The sequence below is a fragment of the Hyla sarda genome, unplaced genomic scaffold (assembly GCF_029499605.1).
Source record: "Hyla sarda isolate aHylSar1 unplaced genomic scaffold, aHylSar1.hap1 scaffold_1574, whole genome shotgun sequence".
NCBI lineage: Eukaryota > Metazoa > Chordata > Amphibia > Anura > Hylidae > Hyla > Hyla sarda.
This window is the reverse complement of record NW_026608211.1, coordinates 57060-80613: the sequence shown is the minus strand read 5'-3', so window position 1 is coordinate 80613 and position 23554 is coordinate 57060. Positions and strand designations below refer to the sequence as shown.

Here is a 23554-nt window from a genome sequence, read left to right as displayed (position 1 = left end):
TCAAGGCAGCTGCCTATCATGTCATGCCCTACCTGCACAGGTGTGCTGGCTACTCAAATGATCCAATTAAGGAGGCCATTTAGTCAGCAGCAGCAGAAGTCCTGTGCCTGGACGCTCCAACAGCGGCCAGACACAAGCAGAAGCAGAAGCAGCAGAAGCAGCAGCAGCACCACCTTTTGTTTTTTGGCTGCAGCAGCAGCAAGGCCCACAGGGCTGGCTAGCTGGCTAGCCAGCAAGCAGGTAGCAATGAAAGTAGGAATCTTTCTTTTTAACCCTGTAAGGGGGTGGTGCACTGTACCCGAAGATACTGCCATATCGGGTCAATGCATAGGGCGACGGAAGCAAGCTTCGAAATCGGCCCCCGTTCTCAAAAATCCATTTAATATATGGTCCCCAGATAGGGGACGTATCAGATATTAAACTGATAAGAACAGATACTACACTTGATCTTAGCCAAAAGGCCGAGAAGCGATAACCGTGAAAGGGGCGGGCCCAACAAGGTGCCCTTCATGGGCACTATCACTGCTTGCTGTCAGGGAGGCTGCCAGACAATTTTCCATGCACACTCTGGGCTGGGGGGCAGTCAACCACCAGTACACACAGCAGAACCTAAACCCATACCATTATTGCTAAGCAGCAAGACAGGGGCCCATTGCACTCCCACGGGGCCTTTTTAAATGCAATCCATAACCCGGATTTGCCAGGAACCCTTCTTACTCCTCCTACTTGCATGTGACACTGGGCTTAGGATCTGCATAGGAAACACACACACAAGCACACACCTACCTTTGTTGCCTGCAGATGCCTCCTTGGCTGTCCCCAAACGGTATCAAACCAACACCCACGGGAAGCTGTAAGCATAGAGGACATGCCTGCACCCCATTGGACTTACCTGTGTGGGTTAAATCCGGGTTATTTGACAACCTATGGCGGTGATGGTTCTGCTCAGGCAGAGCAGTGCTGATGCTCCTCATAAAGCTGTCGCTGCTGTGAAGGTTCTAGGTGACATCACAAATCCCTATGGTTACATACACAACAAAGCTGGGTTGTTGTTGTTTACACTCTGCAAGGCCTGTGGAAGTGAGTGACATCATAGCACTGTAGTTCTGAGGGTTCTAGATGGATGCAACAATCTCCTGTTGCTTCTATGAAGGCCATAATAGACGACATCACCAAACAGCTCCATAGTCACATACACAGCAAAGGAGAGATGTTGTTTACACCTAGTGATGTCAGTGGTATTGAGTGACATCACAGCACAGTGCTAAGGCTCCTGGGCCTGGACACAGCAGTGGCTGCAATATCTCAACGGAGAATACGTTTATATATATGTGTGTGTGTGCGCGTATATATATATATATATATATATATATATATATATATATATATATATTTCTCCGCCGAAATCACTTTTAAACCCATTTCCACCTTTTTTTCCCTTCTCTTCCTCTTACTTTTTTTTCACGTTTTTTTACGTTTTTCTCCTTTTCGCCTCTTTTCTGGGCGTATTATTCTTCTTTTTCTTCTTTTTTTTCGTCTAATGCATACCCCATCAGTGCAGCAATGCTTATTCAATACCGCCAGCAGATGGAGACACTGGGGGATAATTTTCTAAGGATTTATACTGATTTTTCCTGTCTGAATTTGTCGCACAGAAAGTTGCAGGCCAAATATGTGTGACATTTCTGCGACTTTAGCTTCTAGAGCATTTTTACAACATTATACATAGGTGCTGAATACATAAAAAGCGACTGTTCAGCGACAGACAAGTCGCATCGGCTGAAAGTAGGCCAGAATGTCAGTCCATGTTGGAGCAGGTTTAGATACAGTCTAAAGTATAGATCTCAAAGTCTGTGCACAGAATTTAGCAAGGGCCTCGCACCTTCTGATGCATCAGGTAGGTGCACAATAGCATAGCCTAACCCTCTGTACTTTGGTCTATATTGATGCGGGACATAGACAGCCAGCTGATGACCAATCCATTAGTGCAATGGATGGCTGGAAGCATTTGTCTTTGCCTTTGCAATACCACAGAAGCAATGCATGGTCAATGTACAGCAATGACACACCTGTGTGAACAGCCAGGAGACCCCCCCCCCCCCCCCCCCATGTTATGTTACATAGTTACATAGTTAGTACGGTCGAAAAAAGACATATGTCCATCAAGTTCAACCAGGGAATTAAGGGGTAGGGGTGTGGCGCGATATTGGGGAAGGGATGAGATTTTATATTTCTTCATAAGCATTAATCTTATTTTGTCAATTAGGAACATTCAGCACCCACCCGCTATCAAGGCAGCTGCCTATCATGTCATGCCCTACCTGCACAGGTGTGCTGGCTACTCAAATGATCCAATTAAGGAGGCCATTTAGTCAGCAGCAGCAGAAGTCCTGTGCCTGGACGCTCCAACAGCGGCCAGACACAAGCAGAAGCAGAAGCAGCAGAAGCAGCAGCAGCACCACCTTTTGTTTTTTGGCTGCAGCAGCAGCAAGGCCCACAGGGCTGGCTAGCTGGCTAGCCAGCAAGCAGGTAGCAATGAAAGTAGGAATCTTTCTTTTTAACCCTGTAAGGGGGTGGTGCACTGTACCCGAAGATACTGCCATATCGGGTCAATGCATAGGGCGACGGAAGCAAGCTTCGAAATCGGCCCCCGTTCTCAAAAATCCATTTAATATATGGTCCCCAGATAGGGGACGTATCAGATATTAAACTGATAAGAACAGATACTACACTTGATCTTAGCCAAAAGGCCGAGAAGCGATAACCGTGAAAGGGGCGGGCCCAACAAGGTGCCCTTCATGGGCACTATCACTGCTTGCTGTCAGGGAGGCTGCCAGACAATTTTCCATGCACACTCTGGGCTGGGGGGCAGTCAACCACCAGTACACACAGCAGAACCTAAACCCATACCATTATTGCTAAGCAGCAAGACAGGGGCCCATTGCACTCCCACGGGGCCTTTTTAAATGCAATCCATAACCCGGATTTGCCAGGAACCCTTCTTACTCCTCCTACTTGCATGTGACACTGGGCTTAGGATCTGCATAGGAAACACACACACAAGCACACACCTACCTTTGTTGCCTGCAGATGCCTCCTTGGCTGTCCCCAAACGGTATCAAACCAACACCCACGGGAAGCTGTAAGCATAGAGGACATGCCTGCACCCCATTGGACTTACCTGTGTGGGTTAAATCCGGGTTATTTGACAACCTATGGCGGTGATGGTTCTGCTCAGGCAGAGCAGTGCTGATGCTCCTCATAAAGCTGTCGCTGCTGTGAAGGTTCTAGGTGACATCACAAATCCCTATGGTTACATACACAACAAAGCTGGGTTGTTGTTGTTTACACTCTGCAAGGCCTGTGGAAGTGAGTGACATCATAGCACTGTAGTTCTGAGGGTTCTAGATGGATGCAACAATCTCCTGTTGCTTCTATGAAGGCCATAATAGACGACATCACCAAACAGCTCCATAGTCACATACACAGCAAAGGAGAGATGTTGTTTACACCTAGTGATGTCAGTGGTATTGAGTGACATCACAGCACAGTGCTAAGGCTCCTGGGCCTGGACACAGCAGTGGCTGCAATATCTCAACGGAGAATACGTTTATATATATGTGTGTGTGTGCGCGTATATATATATATATATATATATATATATATATATATATATATATTTCTCCGCCGAAATCACTTTTAAACCCATTTCCACCTTTTTTTCCCTTCTCTTCCTCTTACTTTTTTTTCACGTTTTTTTACGTTTTTCTCCTTTTCGCCTCTTTTCTGGGCGTATTATTCTTCTTTTTCTTCTTTTTTTTCGTCTAATGCATACCCCATCAGTGCAGCAATGCTTATTCAATACCGCCAGCAGATGGAGACACTGGGGGATAATTTTCTAAGGATTTATACTGATTTTTCCTGTCTGAATTTGTCGCACAGAAAGTTGCAGGCCAAATATGTGTGACATTTCTGCGACTTTAGCTTCTAGAGCATTTTTACAACATTATACATAGGTGCTGAATACATAAAAAGCGACTGTTCAGCGACAGACAAGTCGCATCGGCTGAAAGTAGGCCAGAATGTCAGTCCATGTTGGAGCAGGTTTAGATACAGTCTAAAGTATAGATCTCAAAGTCTGTGCACAGAATTTAGCAAGGGCCTCGCACCTTCTGATGCATCAGGTAGGTGCACAATAGCATAGCCTAACCCTCTGTACTTTGGTCTATATTGATGCGGGACATAGACAGCCAGCTGATGACCAATCCATTAGTGCAATGGATGGCTGGAAGCATTTGTCTTTGCCTTTGCAATACCACAGAAGCAATGCATGGTCAATGTACAGCAATGACACACCTGTGTGAACAGCCAGGAGACCCCCCCCCCCCCCCCCCCATGTTATGTTACATAGTTACATAGTTAGTACGGTCGAAAAAAGACATATGTCCATCAAGTTCAACCAGGGAATTAAGGGGTAGGGGTGTGGCGCGATATTGGGGAAGGGATGAGATTTTATATTTCTTCATAAGCATTAATCTTATTTTGTCAATTAGGAACATTCAGCACCCACCCGCTATCAAGGCAGCTGCCTATCATGTCATGCCCTACCTGCACAGGTGTGCTGGCTACTCAAATGATCCAATTAAGGAGGCCATTTAGTCAGCAGCAGCAGAAGTCCTGTGCCTGGACGCTCCAACAGCGGCCAGACACAAGCAGAAGCAGAAGCAGCAGAAGCAGCAGCAGCACCACCTTTTGTTTTTTGGCTGCAGCAGCAGCAAGGCCCACAGGGCTGGCTAGCTGGATAGCCAGCAAGCAGGTAGCAATGAAAGTAGGAATCTTTCTTTTTAACCCTGTAAGGGGGTGGTGCACTGTACCCGAAGATACTGCCATATCGGGTCAATGCATAGGGCGACGGAAGCAAGCTTCGAAATCGGCCCCCGTTCTCAAAAATCCATTTAATATATGGTCCCCAGATAGGGGACGTATCAGATATTAAACTGATAAGAACAGATACTACACTTGATCTTAGCCAAAAGGCCGAGAAGCGATAACCGTGAAAGGGGCGGGCCCAACAAGGTGCCCTTCATGGGCACTATCACTGCTTGCTGTCAGGGAGGCTGCCAGACAATTTTCCATGCACACTCTGGGCTGGGGGGCAGTCAACCACCAGTACACACAGCAGAACCTAAACCCATACCATTATTGCTAAGCAGCAAGACAGGGGCCCATTGCACTCCCACGGGGCCTTTTTAAATGCAATCCATAACCCGGATTTGCCAGGAACCCTTCTTACTCCTCCTACTTGCATGTGACACTGGGCTTAGGATCTGCATAGGAAACACACACACAAGCACACACCTACCTTTGTTGCCTGCAGATGCCTCCTTGGCTGTCCCCAAACGGTATCAAACCAACACCCACGGGAAGCTGTAAGCATAGAGGACATGCCTGCACCCCATTGGACTTACCTGTGTGGGTTAAATCCGGGTTATTTGACAACCTATGGCGGTGATGGTTCTGCTCAGGCAGAGCAGTGCTGATGCTCCTCATAAAGCTGTCGCTGCTGTGAAGGTTCTAGGTGACATCACAAATCCCTATGGTTACATACACAACAAAGCTGGGTTGTTGTTGTTTACACTCTGCAAGGCCTGTGGAAGTGAGTGACATCATAGCACTGTAGTTCTGAGGGTTCTAGATGGATGCAACAATCTCCTGTTGCTTCTATGAAGGCCATAATAGACGACATCACCAAACAGCTCCATAGTCACATACACAGCAAAGGAGAGATGTTGTTTACACCTAGTGATGTCAGTGGTATTGAGTGACATCACAGCACAGTGCTAAGGCTCCTGGGCCTGGACACAGCAGCGGCTGCAATATCTCAACGGAGAATACGTTTATATATATGTGTGTGTGTGCGCGTATATATATATATATATATATATATATATATATATATATATATATTTCTCCGCCGAAATCACTTTTAAACCCATTTCCACCTTTTTTTCCCTTCTCTTCCTCTTACTTTTTTTCACGTTTTTTTACGTTTTTCTCCTTTTCGCCTCTTTTCTGGGCGTATTAATCTTCTTTTTCTTCTTTTTTTTCGTCTAATGCATACCCCATCAGTGCAGCAATGCTTATTCAATACCGCCAGCAGATGGAGACACTGGGGGATAATTTTCTAAGGATTTATACTGATTTTTCCTGTCTGAATTTGTCGCACAGAAAGTTGCAGGCCAAATATGTGTGACATTTCTGCGACTTTAGCTTCTAGAGCATTTTTACAACATTATACATAGGTGCTGAATACATAAAAAGCGACTGTTCAGCGACAGACAAGTCGCATCGGCTGAAAGTAGGCCAGAATGTCAGTCCATGTTGGAGCAGGTTTAGATACAGTCTAAAGTATAGATCTCAAAGTCTGTGCACAGAATTTAGCAAGGGCCTCGCACCTTCTGATGCATCAGGTAGGTGCACAATAGCATAGCCTAACCCTCTGTACTTTGGTCTATATTGATGCGGGACATAGACAGCCAGCTGATGACCAATCCATTAGTGCAATGGATGGCTGGAAGCATTTGTCTTTGCCTTTGCAATACCACAGAAGCAATGCATGGTCAATGTACAGCAATGACACACCTGTGTGAACAGCCAGGAGACCCCCCCCCCCCCCCCCATGTTATGTTACATAGTTACATAGTTAGTACGGTCGAAAAAAGACATATGTCCATCAAGTTCAACCAGGGAATTAAGGGGTAGGGGTGTGGCGCGATATTGGGGAAGGGATGAGATTTTATATTTCTTCATAAGCATTAATCTTATTTTGTCAATTAGGAACATTCAGCACCCACCCGCTATCAAGGCAGCTGCCTATCATGTCATGCCCTACCTGCACAGGTGTGCTGGCTACTCAAATGATCCAATTAAGGAGGCCATTTAGTCAGCAGCAGCAGAAGTCCTGTGCCTGGACGCTCCAACAGCGGCCAGACACAAGCAGAAGCAGAAGCAGCAGAAGCAGCAGCAGCACCACCTTTTGTTTTTTGGCTGCAGCAGCAGCAAGGCCCACAGGGCTGGCTAGCTGGCTAGCCAGCAAGCAGGTAGCAATGAAAGTAGGAATCTTTCTTTTTAACCCTGTAAGGGGGTGGTGCACTGTACCCGAAGATACTGCCATATCGGGTCAATGCATAGGGCGACGGAAGCAAGCTTCGAAATCGGCCCCCGTTCTCAAAAATCCATTTAATATATGGTCCCCAGATAGGGGACGTATCAGATATTAAACTGATAAGAACAGATACTACACTTGATCTTAGCCAAAAGGCCGAGAAGCGATAACCGTGAAAGGGGCGGGCCCAACAAGGTGCCCTTCATGGGCACTATCACTGCTTGCTGTCAGGGAGGCTGCCAGACAATTTTCCATGCACACTCTGGGCTGGGGGGCAGTCAACCACCAGTACACACAGCAGAACCTAAACCCATACCATTATTGCTAAGCAGCAAGACAGGGGCCCATTGCACTCCCACGGGGCCTTTTTAAATGCAATCCATAACCCGGATTTGCCAGGAACCCTTCTTACTCCTCCTACTTGCATGTGACACTGGGCTTAGGATCTGCATAGGAAACACACACACAAGCACACACCTACCTTTGTTGCCTGCAGATGCCTCCTTGGCTGTCCCCAAACGGTATCAAACCAACACCCACGGGAAGCTGTAAGCATAGAGGACATGCCTGCACCCCATTGGACTTACCTGTGTGGGTTAAATCCGGGTTATTTGACAACCTATGGCGGTGATGGTTCTGCTCAGGCAGAGCAGTGCTGATGCTCCTCATAAAGCTGTCGCTGCTGTGAAGGTTCTAGGTGACATCACAAATCCCTATGGTTACATACACAACAAAGCTGGGTTGTTGTTGTTTACACTCTGCAAGGCCTGTGGAAGTGAGTGACATCATAGCACTGTAGTTCTGAGGGTTCTAGATGGATGCAACAATCTCCTGTTGCTTCTATGAAGGCCATAATAGACGACATCACCAAACAGCTCCATAGTCACATTCACAGCAAAGGAGAGATGTTGTTTACACCTAGTGATGTCAGTGGTATTGAGTGACATCACAGCACAGTGCTAAGGCTCCTGGGCCTGGACACAGCAGCGGCTGCAATATCTCACCGGAGAATACGTTTATATATATGTGTGTGTGTGCGCGTATATATATATATATATATATATATATATATATATATATATATATATATATATATTTCTCCGCCGAAATTACTTTTAAACCCATTTCCACCTTTTTTTCCCTTCTCTTCCTCTTACTTTTTTTTCACGTTTTTTTACGTTTTTCTCCTTTTCGCCTCTTTTCTGGGCGTATTATTCTTCTTTTTCTTCTTTTTTTTTCGTCTAATGCATACCCCATCAGTGCAGCAATGCTTATTCAATACCGCCAGCAGATGGAGACACTGGGGGGATAATTTTCTAAGGATTTATACTGATTTTTCCTGTCTGAATTTGTCGCACAGAAAGTTGCAGGCCAAATATGTGTGACATTTCTGCGACTTTAGCTTCTAGAGCATTTTTACAACATTATACATAGGTGCTGAATACATAAAAAGCGACTGTTCAGCGACAGACAAGTCGCATCGGCTGAAAGTAGGCCAGAATGTCAGTCCATGTTGGAGCAGGTTTAGATACAGTCTAAAGTATAGATCTCAAAGTCTGTGCACAGAATTTAGCAAGGGCCTCGCACCTTCTGATGCATCAGGTAGGTGCACAATAGCATAGCCTAACCCTCTGTACTTTGGTCTATATTGATGCGGGACATAGACAGCCAGCTGATGACCAATCCATTAGTGCAATGGATGGCTGGAAGCATTTGTCTTTGCCTTTGCAATACCACAGAAGCAATGCATGGTCAATGTACAGCAATGACACACCTGTGTGAACAGCCAGGAGACCCCCCCCCCCCCATGTTATGTTACATAGTTACATAGTTAGTACGGTCGAAAAAAGACATATGTCCATCAAGTTCAACCAGGGAATTAAGGGGTAGGGGTGTGGCGCGATATTGGGGAAGGGATGAGATTTTATATTTCTTCATAAGCATTAATCTTATTTTGTCAATTAGGAACATTCAGCACCCACCCGCTATCAAGGCAGCTGCCTATCATGTCATGCCCTACCTGCACAGGTGTGCTGGCTACTCAAATGATCCAATTAAGGAGGCCATTTAGTCAGCAGCAGCAGAAGTCCTGTGCCTGGACGCTCCAACAGCGGCCAGACACAAGCAGAAGCAGAAGCAGCAGAAGCAGCAGCAGCACCACCTTTTGTTTTTTGGCTGCAGCAGCAGCAAGGCCCACAGGGCTGGCTAGCTGGCTAGCCAGCAAGCAGGTAGCAATGAAAGTAGGAATCTTTCTTTTTAACCCTGTAAGGGGGTGGTGCACTGTACCCGAAGATACTGCCATATCGGGTCAATGCATAGGGCGACGGAAGCAAGCTTCGAAATCGGCCCCCGTTCTCAAAAATCCATTTAATATATGGTCCCCAGATAGGGGACGTATCAGATATTAAACTGATAAGAACAGATACTACACTTGATCTTAGCCAAAAGGCCGAGAAGCGATAACCGTGAAAGGGGCGGGCCCAACAAGGTGCCCTTCATGGGCACTATCACTGCTTGCTGTCAGGGAGGCTGCCAGACAATTTTCCATGCACACTCTGGGCTGGGGGGCAGTCAACCACCAGTACACACAGCAGAACCTAAACCCATACCATTATTGCTAAGCAGCAAGACAGGGGCCCATTGCACTCCCACGGGGCCTTTTTAAATGCAATCCATAACCCGGATTTGCCAGGAACCCTTCTTACTCCTCCTACTTGCATGTGACACTGGGCTTAGGATCTGCATAGGAAACACACACACAAGCACACACCTACCTTTGTTGCCTGCAGATGCCTCCTTGGCTGTCCCCAAACGGTATCAAACCAACACCCACGGGAAGCTGTAAGCATAGAGGACATGCCTGCACCCCATTGGACTTACCTGTGTGGGTTAAATCCGGGTTATTTGACAACCTATGGCGGTGATGGTTCTGCTCAGGCAGAGCAGTGCTGATGCTCCTCATAAAGCTGTCGCTGCTGTGAAGGTTCTAGGTGACATCACAAATCCCTATGGTTACATACACAACAAAGCTGGGTTGTTGTTGTTTACACTCTGCAAGGCCTGTGGAAGTGAGTGACATCATAGCACTGTAGTTCTGAGGGTTCTAGATGGATGCAACAATCTCCTGTTGCTTCTATGAAGGCCATAATAGACGACATCACCAAACAGCTCCATAGTCACATACACAGCAAAGGAGAGATGTTGTTTACACCTAGTGATGTCAGTGGTATTGAGTGACATCACAGCACAGTGCTAAGGCTCCTGGGCCTGGACACAGCAGCGGCTGCAATATCTCAACGGAGAATACGTTTATATATATGTGTGTGTGTGCGCGTATATATATATATATATATATATATATATATATATATATATATATATTCTCCGCCGAAATCACTTTTAAACCCATTTCCACCCTTTTTTTCCCTTCTCTTCCTCTTACTTTTTTTTCACGTTTTTTTACGTTTTTCTCCTTTTCGCCTCTTTTCTGGGCGTATTATTCTTCTTTTTCTTCTTTTTTTTCATCTAATGCATACCCCATCAGTGCAGCAATGCTTATTCAATACCGCCAGCAGATGGAGACACTGGGGGATAATTTTCTAAGGATTTATACTGATTTTTCCTGTCTGAATTTGTCGCACAGAAAGTTGCAGGCCAAATATGTGTGACATTTCTGCGACTTTAGCTTCTAGAGCTTTTTTACAACATTATACATAGGTGCTGAATACATAAAAAGCGACTGTTCAGCGACAGACAAGTCGCATCGGCTGAAAGTAGGCCAGAATGTCAGTCCATGTTGGAGCAGGTTTAGATACAGTCTAAAGTATAGATCTCAAAGTCTGTGCACAGAATTTAGCAAGGGCCTCGCACCTTCTGATGCATCAGGTAGGTGCACAATAGCATAGCCTAACCCTCTGTACTTTGGTCTATATTGATGCGGGACATAGACAGCCAGCTGATGACCAATCCATTAGTGCAATGGATGGCTGGAAGCATTTGTCTTTGCCTTTGCAATACCACAGAAGCAATGCATGGTCAATGTACAGCAATGACACACCTGTGTGAACAGCCAGGAGACCCCCTCCCCCCATGTTATGTTACATAGTTACATAGTTAGTACGGTCGAAAAAAGACATATGTCCATCAAGTTCAACCAGGGAATTAAGGGGTAGGGGTGTGGCGCGATATTGGGGAAGGGATGAGATTTTATATTTCTTCATAAGCATTAATCTTATTTTGTCAATTAGGAACATTCAGCACCCACCCGCTATCAAGGCAGCTGCCTATCATGTCATGCCCTACCTGCACAGGTGTGCTGGCTACTCAAATGATCCAATTAAGGAGGCCATTTAGTCAGCAGCAGCAGAAGTCCTGTGCCTGGACGCTCCAACAGCGGCCAGACACAAGCAGAAGCAGAAGCAGCAGCAGCACCACCTTTTGTTTTTTGGCTGCAGCAGCAGCAAGGCCCACAGGGCTGGCTAGCTGGCTAGCCAGCAAGCAGGTAGCAATGAAAGTAGGAATCTTTCTTTTTAACCCTGTAAGGGGGTGGTGCACTGTACCCGAAGATACTGCCATATCGGGTCAATGCATAGGGCGACGGAAGCAAGCTTCGAAATCGGCCCCCGTTCTCAAAAATCCATTTAATATATGGTCCCCAGATAGGGGACGTATCAGATATTAAACTGATAAGAACAGATACTACACTTGATCTTAGCCAAAAGGCCGAGAAGCGATAACCGTGAAAGGGGCGGGCCCAACAAGGTGCCCTTCATGGGCACTATCACTGCTTGCTGTCAGGGAGGCTGCCAGACAATTTTCCATGCACACTCTGGGCTGGGGGGCAGTCAACCACCAGTACACACAGCAGAACCTAAACCCATACCATTATTGCTAAGCAGCAAGACAGGGGCCCATTGCACTCCCACGGGGCCTTTTTAAATGCAATCCATAACCCGGATTTGCCAGGAACCCTTCTTACTCCTCCTACTTGCATGTGACACTGGGCTTAGGATCTGCATAGGAAACACACACACAAGCACACACCTACCTTTGTTGCCTGCAGATGCCTCCTTGGCTGTCCCCAAACGGTATCAAACCAACACCCACGGGAAGCTGTAAGCATAGAGGACATGCCTGCACCCCATTGGACTTACCTGTGTGGGTTAAATCCGGGTTATTTGACAACCTATGGCGGTGATGGTTCTGCTCAGGCAGAGCAGTGCTGATGCTCCTCATAAAGCTGTCGCTGCTGTGAAGGTTCTAGGTGACATCACAAATCCCTATGGTTACATACACAACAAAGCTGGGTTGTTGTTGTTTACACTCTGCAAGGCCTGTGGAAGTGAGTGACATCATAGCACTGTAGTTCTGAGGGTTCTAGATGGATGCAACAATCTCCTGTTGCTTCTATGAAGGCCATAATAGACGACAGCACCAAACAGCTCCATAGTCACATACACAGCAAAGGAGAGATGTTGTTTACACCTAGTGATGTCAGTGGTATTGAGTGACATCACAGCACAGTGCTAAGGCTCCTGGGCCTGGACACAGCAGCGGCTGCAATATCTCAACGGAGAATACGTTTATATATATGTGTGTGTGTGCGCGTATATATATATATATATTTCTCCGCCGAAATCACTTTTAAACCCATTTCCACCTTTTTTTCCCTTCTCTTCCTCTTACTTTTTTTTCACGTTTTTTTACGTTTTTCTCCTTTTCGCCTCTTTTCTGGGCGTATTATTCTTCTTTTTCTTCTTTTTTTTCGTCTAATGCATACCCCATCAGTGCAGCAATGCTTATTCAATACCGCCAGCAGATGGAGACACTGGGGGATAATTTTCTAAGGATTTATACTGATTTTTCCTGTCTGAATTTGTCGCACAGAAAGTTGCAGGCCAAATATGTGTGACATTTCTGCGACTTTAGCTTCTAGAGCATTTTTACAACATTATACATAGGTGCTGAATACATAAAAAGCGACTGTTCAGCGACAGACAAGTCGCATCGGCTGAAAGTAGGCCAGAATGTCAGTCCATGTTGGAGCAGGTTTAGATACAGTCTAAAGTATAGATCTCAAAGTCTGTGCACAGAATTTAGCAAGGGCCTCGCACCTTCTGATGCATCAGGTAGGTGCACAATAGCATAGCCTAACCCTCTGTACTTTGGTCTATATTGATGCGGGACATAGACAGCCAGCTGATGACCAATCCATTAGTGCAATGGATGGCTGGAAGCATTTGTCTTTGCCTTTTCAATACCACAGAAGCAATGCATGGTCAATGTACAGCAATGACACACCTGTGTGAACAGCCAGGAGACCCCCCCCCCCCCCCATGTTATGTTACATAGTTACATAGTTAGTACGGTCGAAAAAAGACATATGTCCATCAAGTTCAACCAGGGAATTAAGGGGTAGGGGTGTGGCGCGATATTGGGGAAGGGATGAGATTTTATATTTCTTCATAAGCATTAATCTTATTTTGTCAATTAGGAACATTCAGCACCCACCCGCTATCAAGGCAGCTGCCTATCATGTCATGCCCTACCTGCACAGGTGTGCTGGCTACTCAAATGATCCAATTAAGGAGGCCATTTAGTCAGCAGCAGCAGAAGTCCTGTGCCTGGACGCTCCAACAGCGGCCAGACACAAGCAGAAGCAGAAGCAGCAGAAGCAGCAGCAGCACCACCTTTTGTTTTTTGGCTGCAGCAGCAGCAAGGCCCACAGGGCTGGCTAGCTGGCTAGCCAGCAAGCAGGTAGCAATGAAAGTAGGAATCTTTCTTTTTAACCCTGTAAGGGGGTGGTGCACTGTACCCGAAGATACTGCCATATCGGGTCAATGCATAGGGCGACGGAAGCAAGCTTCGAAATCGGCCCCCGTTCTCAAAAATCCATTTAATATATGGTCCCCAGATAGGGGACGTATCAGATATTAAACTGATAAGAACAGATACTACACTTGATCTTAGCCAAAAGGCCGAGAAGCGATAACCGTGAAAGGGGCGGGCCCAACAAGGTGCCCTTCATGGGCACTATCACTGCTTGCTGTCAGGGAGGCTGCCAGACAATTTTCCATGCACACTCTGGGCTGGGGGGCAGTCAACCACCAGTACACACAGCAGAACCTAAACCCATACCATTATTGCTAAGCAGCAAGACAGGGGCCCATTGCACTCCCACGGGGCCTTTTTAAATGCAATCCATAACCCGGATTTGCCAGGAACCCTTCTTACTCCTCCTACTTGCATGTGACACTGGGCTTAGGATCTGCATAGGAAACACACACACAAGCACACACCTACCTTTGTTGCCTGCAGATGCCTCCTTGGCTGTCCCCAAACGGTATCAAACCAACACCCACGGGAAGCTGTAAGCATAGAGGACATGCCTGCACCCCATTGGACTTACCTGTGTGGGTTAAATCCGGGTTATTTGACAACCTATGGCGGTGATGGTTCTGCTCAGGCAGAGCAGTGCTGATGCTCCTCATAAAGCTGTCGCTGCTGTGAAGGTTCTAGGTGACATCACAAATCCCTATGGTTACATACACAACAAAGCTGGGTTGTTGTTGTTTACACTCTGCAAGGCCTGTGGAAGTGAGTGACATCATAGCACTGTAGTTCTGAGGGTTCTAGATGGATGCAACAATCTCCTGTTGCTTCTATGAAGGCCATAATAGACGACATCACCAAACAGCTCCATAGTCACATACACAGCAAAGGAGATATGTTGTTTACACCTAGTGATGTCAGTGGTATTGAGTGACATCACAGCACAGTGCTAAGGCTCCTGGGCCTGGACACAGCAGCGGCTGCAATATCTCAACGGAGAATACGTTTATATATATGTGTGTGTGTGCGCGTATATATATATATATATATATATATATATATATATATATTTCTCCGCCGAAATCACTTTTAAACCCATTTCCACCTTTTTTTCCCTTCTCTTCCTCTTACTTTTTTTTCACGTTTTTTTACGTTTTTCTCCTTTTCGCCTCTTTTCTGGGCGTATTATTCTTCTTTTTCTTCTTTTTTTTCGTCTAATGCATACCCCATCAGTGCAGCAATGCTTATTCAATACCGCCAGCAGATGGAGACACTGGGGGATAATTTTCTAAGGATTTATACTGATTTTTCCTGTCTGAATTTGTCGCACAGAAAGTTGCAGGCCAAATATGTGTGACATTTCTGCGACTTTAGCTTCTAGAGCATTTTTACAACATTATACATAGGTGCTGAATACATAAAAAGCGACTGTTCAGCGACAGACAAGTCGCATCGGCTGAAAGTAGGCCAGAATGTCAGTCCATGTTGGAGCAGGTTTAGATACAGTCTAAAGTATAGATCTCAAAGTCTGTGCACAGAATTTAGCAAGGGCCTCGCACCTTCTGATGCATCAGGTAGGTGCACAATAGCATAGCCTAACCCTCTGTACTTTGGTCTATATTGATGCGGGACATAGACAGCCAGCTGATGACCAATCCATTAGTGCAATGGATGGCTGGAAGCATTTGTCTTTGCCTTTGCAATACCACAGAAGCAATGCATGGTCAATGTACAGCAATGACACACCTGTGTGAACAGCCAGGAGACCCCCCCCCCCCCCCCCCATGTTATGTTACATAGTTACATAGTTAGTACGGTCGAAAAAAGACATATGTCCATCAAGTTCAACCAGGGAATTAAGGGGTAGGGGTGTGGCGCGATATTGGGGAAGGGATGAGATTTTATATTTCTTCATAAGCATTAATCTTATTTTGTCAATTAGGAACATTCAGCACCCACCCGCTATCAAGGCAGCTGCCTATCATGTCATGCCCTACCTGCACAGGTGTGCTGGCTACTCAAATGATCCAATTAAGGAGGCCATTTAGTCAGCAGCAGCAGAAGTCCTGTGCCTGGACGCTCCAACAGCGGCCAGACACAAGCAGAAGCAGAAGCAGCAGAAGCAGCAGCAGCACCACCTTTTGTTTTTTGGCTGCAGCAGCAGCAAGGCCCACAGGGCTGGCTAGCTGGCTAGCCAGCAAGCAGGTAGCAATGAAAGTAGGAATCTTTCTTTTTAACCCTGTAAGGGGGTGGTGCACTGTACCCGAAGATACTGCCATATCGGGTCAATGCATAGGGCGACGGAAGCAAGCTTCGAAATCGGCCCCCGTTCTCAAAAATCCATTTAATATATGGTCCCCAGATAGGGGACGTATCAGATATTAAACTGATAAGAACAGATACTACACTTGATCTTAGCCAAAAGGCCGAGAAGCGATAACCGTGAAAGGGGCGGGCCCAACAAGGTGCCCTTCATGGGCACTATCACTGCTTGCTGTCAGGGAGGCTGCCAGACAATTTTCCATGCACACTCTGGGCTGGGGGGCAGTCAACCACCAGTACACACAGCAGAACCTAAACCCATACCATTATTGCTAAGCAGCAAGACAGGGGCCCATTGCACTCCCACGGGGCCTTTTTAAATGCAATCCATAACCCGGATTTGCCAGGAACCCTTCTTACTCCTCCTACTTGCATGTGACACTGGGCTTAGGATCTGCATAGGAAACACACACACAAGCACACACCTACCTTTGTTGCCTGCAGATGCCTCCTTGGCTGTCCCCAAACGGTATCAAACCAACACCCACGGGAAGCTGTAAGCATAGAGGACATGCCTGCACCCCATTGGACTTACCTGTGTGGGTTAAATCCGGGTTATTTGACAACCTATGGCGGTGATGGTTCTGCTCAGGCAGAGCAGTGCTGATGCTCCTCATAAAGCTGTCGCTGCTGTGAAGGTTCTAGGTGACATCACAAATCCCTATGGTTACATACACAACAAAGCTGGGTTGTTGTTGTTTACACTCTGCAAGGCCTGTGGAAGTGAGTGACATCATAGCACTGTAGTTCTGAGGGTTCTAGATGGATGCAACAATCTCCTGTTGCTTCTATGAAGGCCATAATAGACGACATCACCAAACAGCTCCATAGTCACATACACAGCAAAGGAGAGATGTTGTTTACACCTAGTGATGTCAGTGGTATTGAGTGACATCACAGCACAGTGCTAAGGCTCCTGGGCCTGGACACAGCAGCGGCTGCAATATCTCAACGGAGAATACGTTTATATATATGTGTGTGTGTGCGCGTATATATATATATATATATATATATATATATATATATATATATATTTCTCCGCCGAAATCACTTTTAAACCCATTTCCACCTTTTTTTCCCTTCTCTTCCTCTTACTTTTTTTTCACGTTTTTTTATGTTTTTCTCCTTTTCGCCTCTTTTCTGGGCGTATTATTCTTCTTTTTCTTCTTTTTTTTCGTCTAATGCATACCCCATCAGTGCAGCAATGCTTATTCAATACCGCCAGCAGATGGAGACACTGGGGGATAATTTTCTAAGGATTTATACTGATTTTTCCTGTCTGAATTTGTCGCACAGAAAGTTGCAGGCCAAATATGTGTGACATTTCTGCGACTTTAGCTTCTAGAGCATTTTTACAACATTATACATAGGTGCTGAATACATAAAAAGCGACTGTTCAGCGACAGACAAGTCGCATCGGCTGAAAGTAGGCCAGAATGTCAGTCCATGTTGGAGCAGGTTTAGATACAGTCTAAAGTATAGATCTCAAAGTCTGTGCACAGAATTTAGCAAGGGCCTCGCACCTTCTGATGCATCAGGTAGGTGCACAATAGCATAGCCTAACCCTCTGTACTTTGGTCTATATTGATGCGGGACATAGACAGCCAGCTGATGACCAATCCATTAGTGCAATGGATGGCTGGAAGCATTTGTCTTTGCCTTTGCAATACCACAGAAGCAATGCATGGTCAATGTACAGCAATGACACACCTGTGTGAACAGCCAGGAGACCCCCCCCCCCCCATGTTATGTTACATAGTTACATAGTTAGTACGGTCGAAAAAAGACATATGTCCATCAAGTTCAACCAGGGAATTAAGGGGTAGGGGTGTGGCGCGATATTGGGGAAGGGATGAGATTTTATATTTCTTCATAAGCATTAATCTTATTTTGTCAATTAGGAACATTCAGCACCCACCCGCTATCAAGGCAGCTGCCTATCATGTCATGCCCTACCTGCACAGGTGTGCTGGCTACTCAAATGATCCAATTAAGGAGGCCATTTAGTCAGCAGCAGCAGAAGTCCTGTGCCTGGACGCTCCAACAGCGGCCAGACACAAGCAGAAGCAGAAGCAGCAGAAGCAGCAGCAGCACCACCTTTTGTTTTTTGGCTGCAGCAGCAGCAAGGCCCACAGGGCTGGCTAGCTGGCTAGCCAGCAAGCAGGTAGCAATGAAAGTAGGAATCTTTCTTTTTAACCCTGTAAGGGGGTGGTGCACTGTACCCGAAGATACTGCCATATCGGGTCAATGCATAGGGCGACGGAAGCAAGCTTCGAAATCGGCCCCCGTTCTCAAAAATCCATTTAATATATGGTCCCCAGATAGGGGACGTATCAGATATTAAACTGATAAGAACAGATACTACACTTGATCTTAGCCAAAAGGCCGAGAAGCGATAACCGTGAAAGGGGCGGGCCCAACAAGGTGCCCTTCATGGGCACTATCACTGCTTGCTGTCAGGGAGGCTGCCAGACAATTTTCCATGCACACTCTGGGCTGGGGGGCAGTCAACCACCAGTACACACAGCAGAACCTAAACCCATACCATTATTGCTAAGCAGCAAGACAGGGGCCCATTGCACTCCCACGGGGCCTTTTTAAATGCAATCCATAACCCGGATTTGCCAGGAACCCTTCTTACTCCTCCTACTTGCATGTGACACTGGGCTTAGGATCTGCATAGGAAACACACACACAAGCACACACCTACCTTTGTTGCCTGCAGATGCCTCCTTGGCTGTCCCCAAACGGTATCAAACCAACACCCACGGGAAGCTGTAAGCATAGAGGACATGCCTGCACCCCATTGGACTTACCTGTGTGGGTTAAATCCGGGTTATTTGACAACCTATGGCGGTGATGGTTCTGCTCAGGCAGAGCAGTGCTGATGCTCCTCATAAAGCTGTCGCTGCTGTGAAGGTTCTAGGTGACATCACAAATCCCTATGGTTACATACACAACAAAGCTGGGTTGTTGTTGTTTACACTCTGCAAGGCCTGTGGAAGTGAGTGACATCATAGCACTGTAGTTCTGAGGGTTCTAGATGGATGCAACAATCTCCTGTTGCTTCTATGAAGGCCATAATAGACGACATCACCAAACAGCTCCATAGTCACATACACAGCAAAGGAGAGATGTTGTTTACACCTAGTGATGTCAGTGGTATTGAGTGACATCACAGCACAGTGCTAAGGCTCCTGGGCCTGGACACAGCAGCGGCTGCAATATCTCAACAGAGAATACGTTTATATATATGTGTGTGTGTGCGCGTATATATATATATATATATATATATATATATATATATATATATATATTCTCCGCCGAAATCACTTTTAAACCCATTTCCACCTTTTTTTCCCTTCTCTTCCTCTTACTTTTTTTTCACGTTTTTTTACGTTTTTCTCCTTTTCGCCTCTTTTCTGGGCGTATTATTCTTCTTTTTCTTCTTTTTTTTCGTCTAATGCATACCCCATCAGTGCAGCAATGCTTATTCAATACCGCCAGCAGATGGAGACACTGGGGGATAATTTTCTAAGGATTTATACTGATTTTTCCTGTCTGAATTTGTCGCACAGAAAGTTGCAGGCCAAATATGTGTGACATTTCTGCGACTTTAGCTTCTAGAGCATTTTTACAACATTATACATAGGTGCTGAATACATAAAAAGCGACTGTTCAGCGACAGACAAGTCGCATCGGCTGAAAGTAGGCCAGAATGTCAGTCCATGTTGGAGCAGGTTTAGATACAGTCTAAAGTATAGATCTCAAAGTCTGTGCACAGAATTTAGCAAGGGCCTCGCACCTTCTGATGCATCAGGTAGGTGCACAATAGCATAGCCTAACCCTCTGTACTTTGGTCTATATTGATGCGGGACATAGACAGCCAGCTGATGACCAATCCATTAGTGCAATGGATGGCTGGAAGCATTTTTCTTTGCCTTTGCAATACCACAGAAGCAATGCATGGTCAATGTACAGCAATGACACACCTGTGTGAACAGCCAGGAGACCCCCCCCCCCCATGTTATGTTACATAGTTACATAGTTAGTACGGTCGAAAAAAGACATATGTCCATCAAGTTCAACCAGGGAATTAAGGGGTAGGGGTGTGGCGCGATATTGGGGAAGGGATGAGATTTTATATTTCTTCATAAGCATTAATCTTATTTTGTCAATTAGGAACATTCAGCACCCACCCGCTATCAAGGCAGCTGCCTATCATGTCATGCCCTACCTGCACAGGTGTGCTGGCTACTCAAATGATCCAATTAAGGAGGCCATTTAGTCAGCAGCAGCAGAAGTCCTGTGCCTGGACGCTCCAACAGCGGCCAGACACAAGCAGAAGCAGAAGCAGCAGAAGCAGCAGCAGCACCACCTTTTGTTTTTTGGCTGCAGCAGCAGCAAGGCCCACAGGGCTGGCTAGCTGGCTAGCCAGCAAGCAGGTAGCAATGAAAGTAGGAATCTTTCTTTTTAACCCTGTAAGGGGGTGGTGCACTGTACCCGAAGATACTGCCATATCGGGTCAATGCATAGGGCGACGGAAGCAAGCTTCGAAATCGGCCCCCGTTCTCAAAAATCCATTTAATATATGGTCCCCAGATAGGGGACGTATCAGATATTAAACTGATAAGAACAGATACTACACTTGATCTTAGCCAAAAGGCCGAGAAGCGATAACCGTGAAAGGGGCGGGCCCAACAAGGTGCCCTTCATGGGCACTATCACTGCTTGCTGTCAGGGAGGCTGCCAGACAATTTTCCATGCACACTCTGGGCTGGGGGGCAGTCAACCACCAGTACACACAGCAGAACCTAAACCCATACCATTATTGCTAAGCAGCAAGACAGGGGCCCATTGCACTCCCACGGGGCCTTTTTAAATGCAATCCATAACCCGGATTTGCCAGGAACCCTTCTTACTCCTCCTACTTGCATGTGACACTGGGCTTAGGATCTGCATAGGAAACACACACACAAGCACACACCTACCTTTGTTGCCTGCAGATGCCTCCTTGGCTGTCCCCAAACGGTATCAAACCAACACCCACGGGAAGCTGTAAGCATAGAGGACATGCCTGCACCCCATTGGACTTACCTGTGTGGGTTAAATCCGGGTTATTTGACAACCTATGGCGGTGATGGTTCTGCTCAGGCAGAGCAGTGCTGATGCTCCTCATAAAGCTGTCGCTGCTGTGAAGGTTCTAGGTGACATCACAAATCCCTATGGTTACATACACAACAAAGCTGGGTTGTTGTTGTTTACACTCTGCAAGGCCTGTGGAAGTGAGTGACATCATAGCACTGTAGTTCTGAGGGTTCTAGATGGATGCAACAATCTCCTGTTGCTTCTATGAAGGCCGTAATAGACGACATCACCAAACAGCTCCATAGTCACATACACAGCAAAGGAGAGATGTTGTTTACACCTAGTGATGTCAGTGGTATTGAGTGACATCACAGCACAGTGCTAAGGCTCCTGGGCCTGGACACAGCAGCGGCTGCAATATCTCAACGGAGAATACGTTTATATATATGTGTGTGTGTGCGCGTATATATATATATATATATATATATATATATATATATATTTCTCCGCCGAAATCACTTTTAAACCCATTTCCACCTTTTTTTTCCCTTCTCTTCCTCTTACTTTTTTTTCACGTTTTTTTACGTTTTTCTCCTTTTCGCCTCTTTTCTGGGCGTATTATTCTTCTTTTTCTTCTTTTTTTTCGTCTAATGCATACCCCATCAGTGCAGCAATGCTTATTCAATACCGCCAGCAGATGGAGACACTGGGGGATAATTTTCTAAGGATTTATACTGATTTTTCCTGTCTGAATTTGTCGCACAGAAAGTTGCAGGCCAAATATGTGTGACATTTCTGCGACTTTAGCTTCTAGAGCATTTTTACAACATTATACATAGGTGCTGAATACATAAAAAGCGACTGTTCAGCGACAGACAAGTCGCATCGGCTGAAAGTAGGCCAGAATGTCAGTCCATGTTGGAGCAGGTTTAGATACAGTCTAAAGTATAGATCTCAAAGTCTGTGCACAGAATTTAGCAAGGGCCTCGCACCTTCTGATGCATCAGGTAGGTGCACAATAGCATAGCCTAACCCTCTGTACTTTGGTCTATATTGATGCGGGACATAGACAGCCAGCTGATGACCAATCCATTAGTGCAATGGATGGCTGGAAGCATTTGTCTTTGCCTTTGCAATACCACAGAAGCAATGCATGGTCAATGTACAGCAATGACACACCTGTGTGAACAGCCAGGAGACCCCCCCCCCCCCCATGTTATGTTACATAGTTACATAGTTAGTACGGTCGAAAAAAGACATATGTCCATCAAGTTCAACCAGGGAATTAAGGGGTAGGGGTGTGGCGCGATATTGGGGAAGGGATGAGATTTTATATTTCTTCATAAGCATTAATCTTATTTTGTCAATTAGGAACATTCAGCACCCACCCGCTATCAAGGCAGCTGCCTATCATGTCATGCCCTACCTGCACAGGTGTGCTGGCTACTCAAATGATCCAATTAAGGAGGCCATTTAGTCAGCAGCAGCAGAAGTCCTGTGCCTGGACGCTCCAACAGCGGCCAGACACAAGCAGAAGCAGAAGAAGCAGCAGCAGCACCACCTTTTGTTTTTTGGCTGCAGCAGCAGCAAGGCCCACAGGGCTGGCTAGCTGGCTAGCCAGCAAGCAGGTAGCAATGAAAGTAGGAATCTTTCTTTTTAACCCTGTAAGGGGGTGGTGCACTGTACCCGAAGATACTGCCATATCGGGTCAATGCATAGGGCGACGGAAGCAAGCTTCGAAATCGGCCCCCGTTCTCAAAAATCCATTTAATATATGGTCCCCAGATAGGGGACGTATCAGATATTAAACTGATAAGAACAGATACTACACTTGATCTTAGCCAAAAGGCCGAGAAGCGATAACCGTGAAAGGGGCGGGCCCAACAAGGTGCCCTTCATGGGCACTATCACTGCTTGCTGTCAGGGAGGCTGCCAGACAATTTTCCATGCACACTCTGGGCTGGGGGGCAGTCAACCACCAGTACACACAGCAGAACCTAAACCCATACCATTATTGCTAAGCAGCAAGACAGGGGCCCATTGCACTCCCACGGGGCCTTTTTAAATGCAATCCATAACCCGGATTTGCCAGGAACCCTTCTTACTCCTCCTACTTGCATGTGACACTGGGCTTAGGATCTGCATAGG

General features: G+C 46.2%; 11 non-coding genes across 11 annotated transcripts; all 11 read right to left on the bottom strand.

The window, feature by feature from the left end:
* Window positions 1-282: 282 nt before the first annotated feature.
* On the bottom strand, window positions 283-473 carry LOC130310557 (U2 spliceosomal RNA). Its single transcript, XR_008859069.1, has one exon. It is a non-coding gene; the product is annotated as a U2 spliceosomal RNA (small nuclear RNA).
* Window positions 474-2571: 2098 nt separating this feature from the next.
* On the bottom strand, window positions 2572-2762 carry LOC130310556 (U2 spliceosomal RNA). Its single transcript, XR_008859068.1, has one exon. It is a non-coding gene; the product is annotated as a U2 spliceosomal RNA (small nuclear RNA).
* A 2096-nt stretch (window positions 2763-4858) lies between these two features.
* Window positions 4859-5049, bottom strand: LOC130310554 (U2 spliceosomal RNA). Its single transcript, XR_008859066.1, has one exon. It is a non-coding gene; the product is annotated as a U2 spliceosomal RNA (small nuclear RNA).
* Window positions 5050-7142: 2093 nt separating this feature from the next.
* Window positions 7143-7333, bottom strand: LOC130310553 (U2 spliceosomal RNA). The gene has a single exon (XR_008859065.1). It is a non-coding gene; the product is annotated as a U2 spliceosomal RNA (small nuclear RNA).
* A 2102-nt stretch (window positions 7334-9435) lies between these two features.
* LOC130310552 (U2 spliceosomal RNA) lies at window positions 9436-9626 on the bottom strand. Its single transcript, XR_008859063.1, has one exon. It is a non-coding gene; the product is annotated as a U2 spliceosomal RNA (small nuclear RNA).
* A 2082-nt stretch (window positions 9627-11708) lies between these two features.
* LOC130310551 (U2 spliceosomal RNA) lies at window positions 11709-11899 on the bottom strand. Its single transcript, XR_008859062.1, has one exon. It is a non-coding gene; the product is annotated as a U2 spliceosomal RNA (small nuclear RNA).
* A 2064-nt stretch (window positions 11900-13963) lies between these two features.
* LOC130310550 (U2 spliceosomal RNA) lies at window positions 13964-14154 on the bottom strand. The gene has a single exon (XR_008859061.1). It is a non-coding gene; the product is annotated as a U2 spliceosomal RNA (small nuclear RNA).
* Window positions 14155-16243: 2089 nt separating this feature from the next.
* On the bottom strand, window positions 16244-16434 carry LOC130310549 (U2 spliceosomal RNA). The gene has a single exon (XR_008859060.1). It is a non-coding gene; the product is annotated as a U2 spliceosomal RNA (small nuclear RNA).
* A 2090-nt stretch (window positions 16435-18524) lies between these two features.
* LOC130310548 (U2 spliceosomal RNA) lies at window positions 18525-18715 on the bottom strand. Its single transcript, XR_008859059.1, has one exon. It is a non-coding gene; the product is annotated as a U2 spliceosomal RNA (small nuclear RNA).
* Window positions 18716-20805: 2090 nt separating this feature from the next.
* Window positions 20806-20996, bottom strand: LOC130310547 (U2 spliceosomal RNA). The gene has a single exon (XR_008859057.1). It is a non-coding gene; the product is annotated as a U2 spliceosomal RNA (small nuclear RNA).
* Window positions 20997-23076: 2080 nt separating this feature from the next.
* On the bottom strand, window positions 23077-23267 carry LOC130310546 (U2 spliceosomal RNA). The gene has a single exon (XR_008859056.1). It is a non-coding gene; the product is annotated as a U2 spliceosomal RNA (small nuclear RNA).
* Between the last annotated feature and the right edge of the window lie 287 nt (window positions 23268-23554).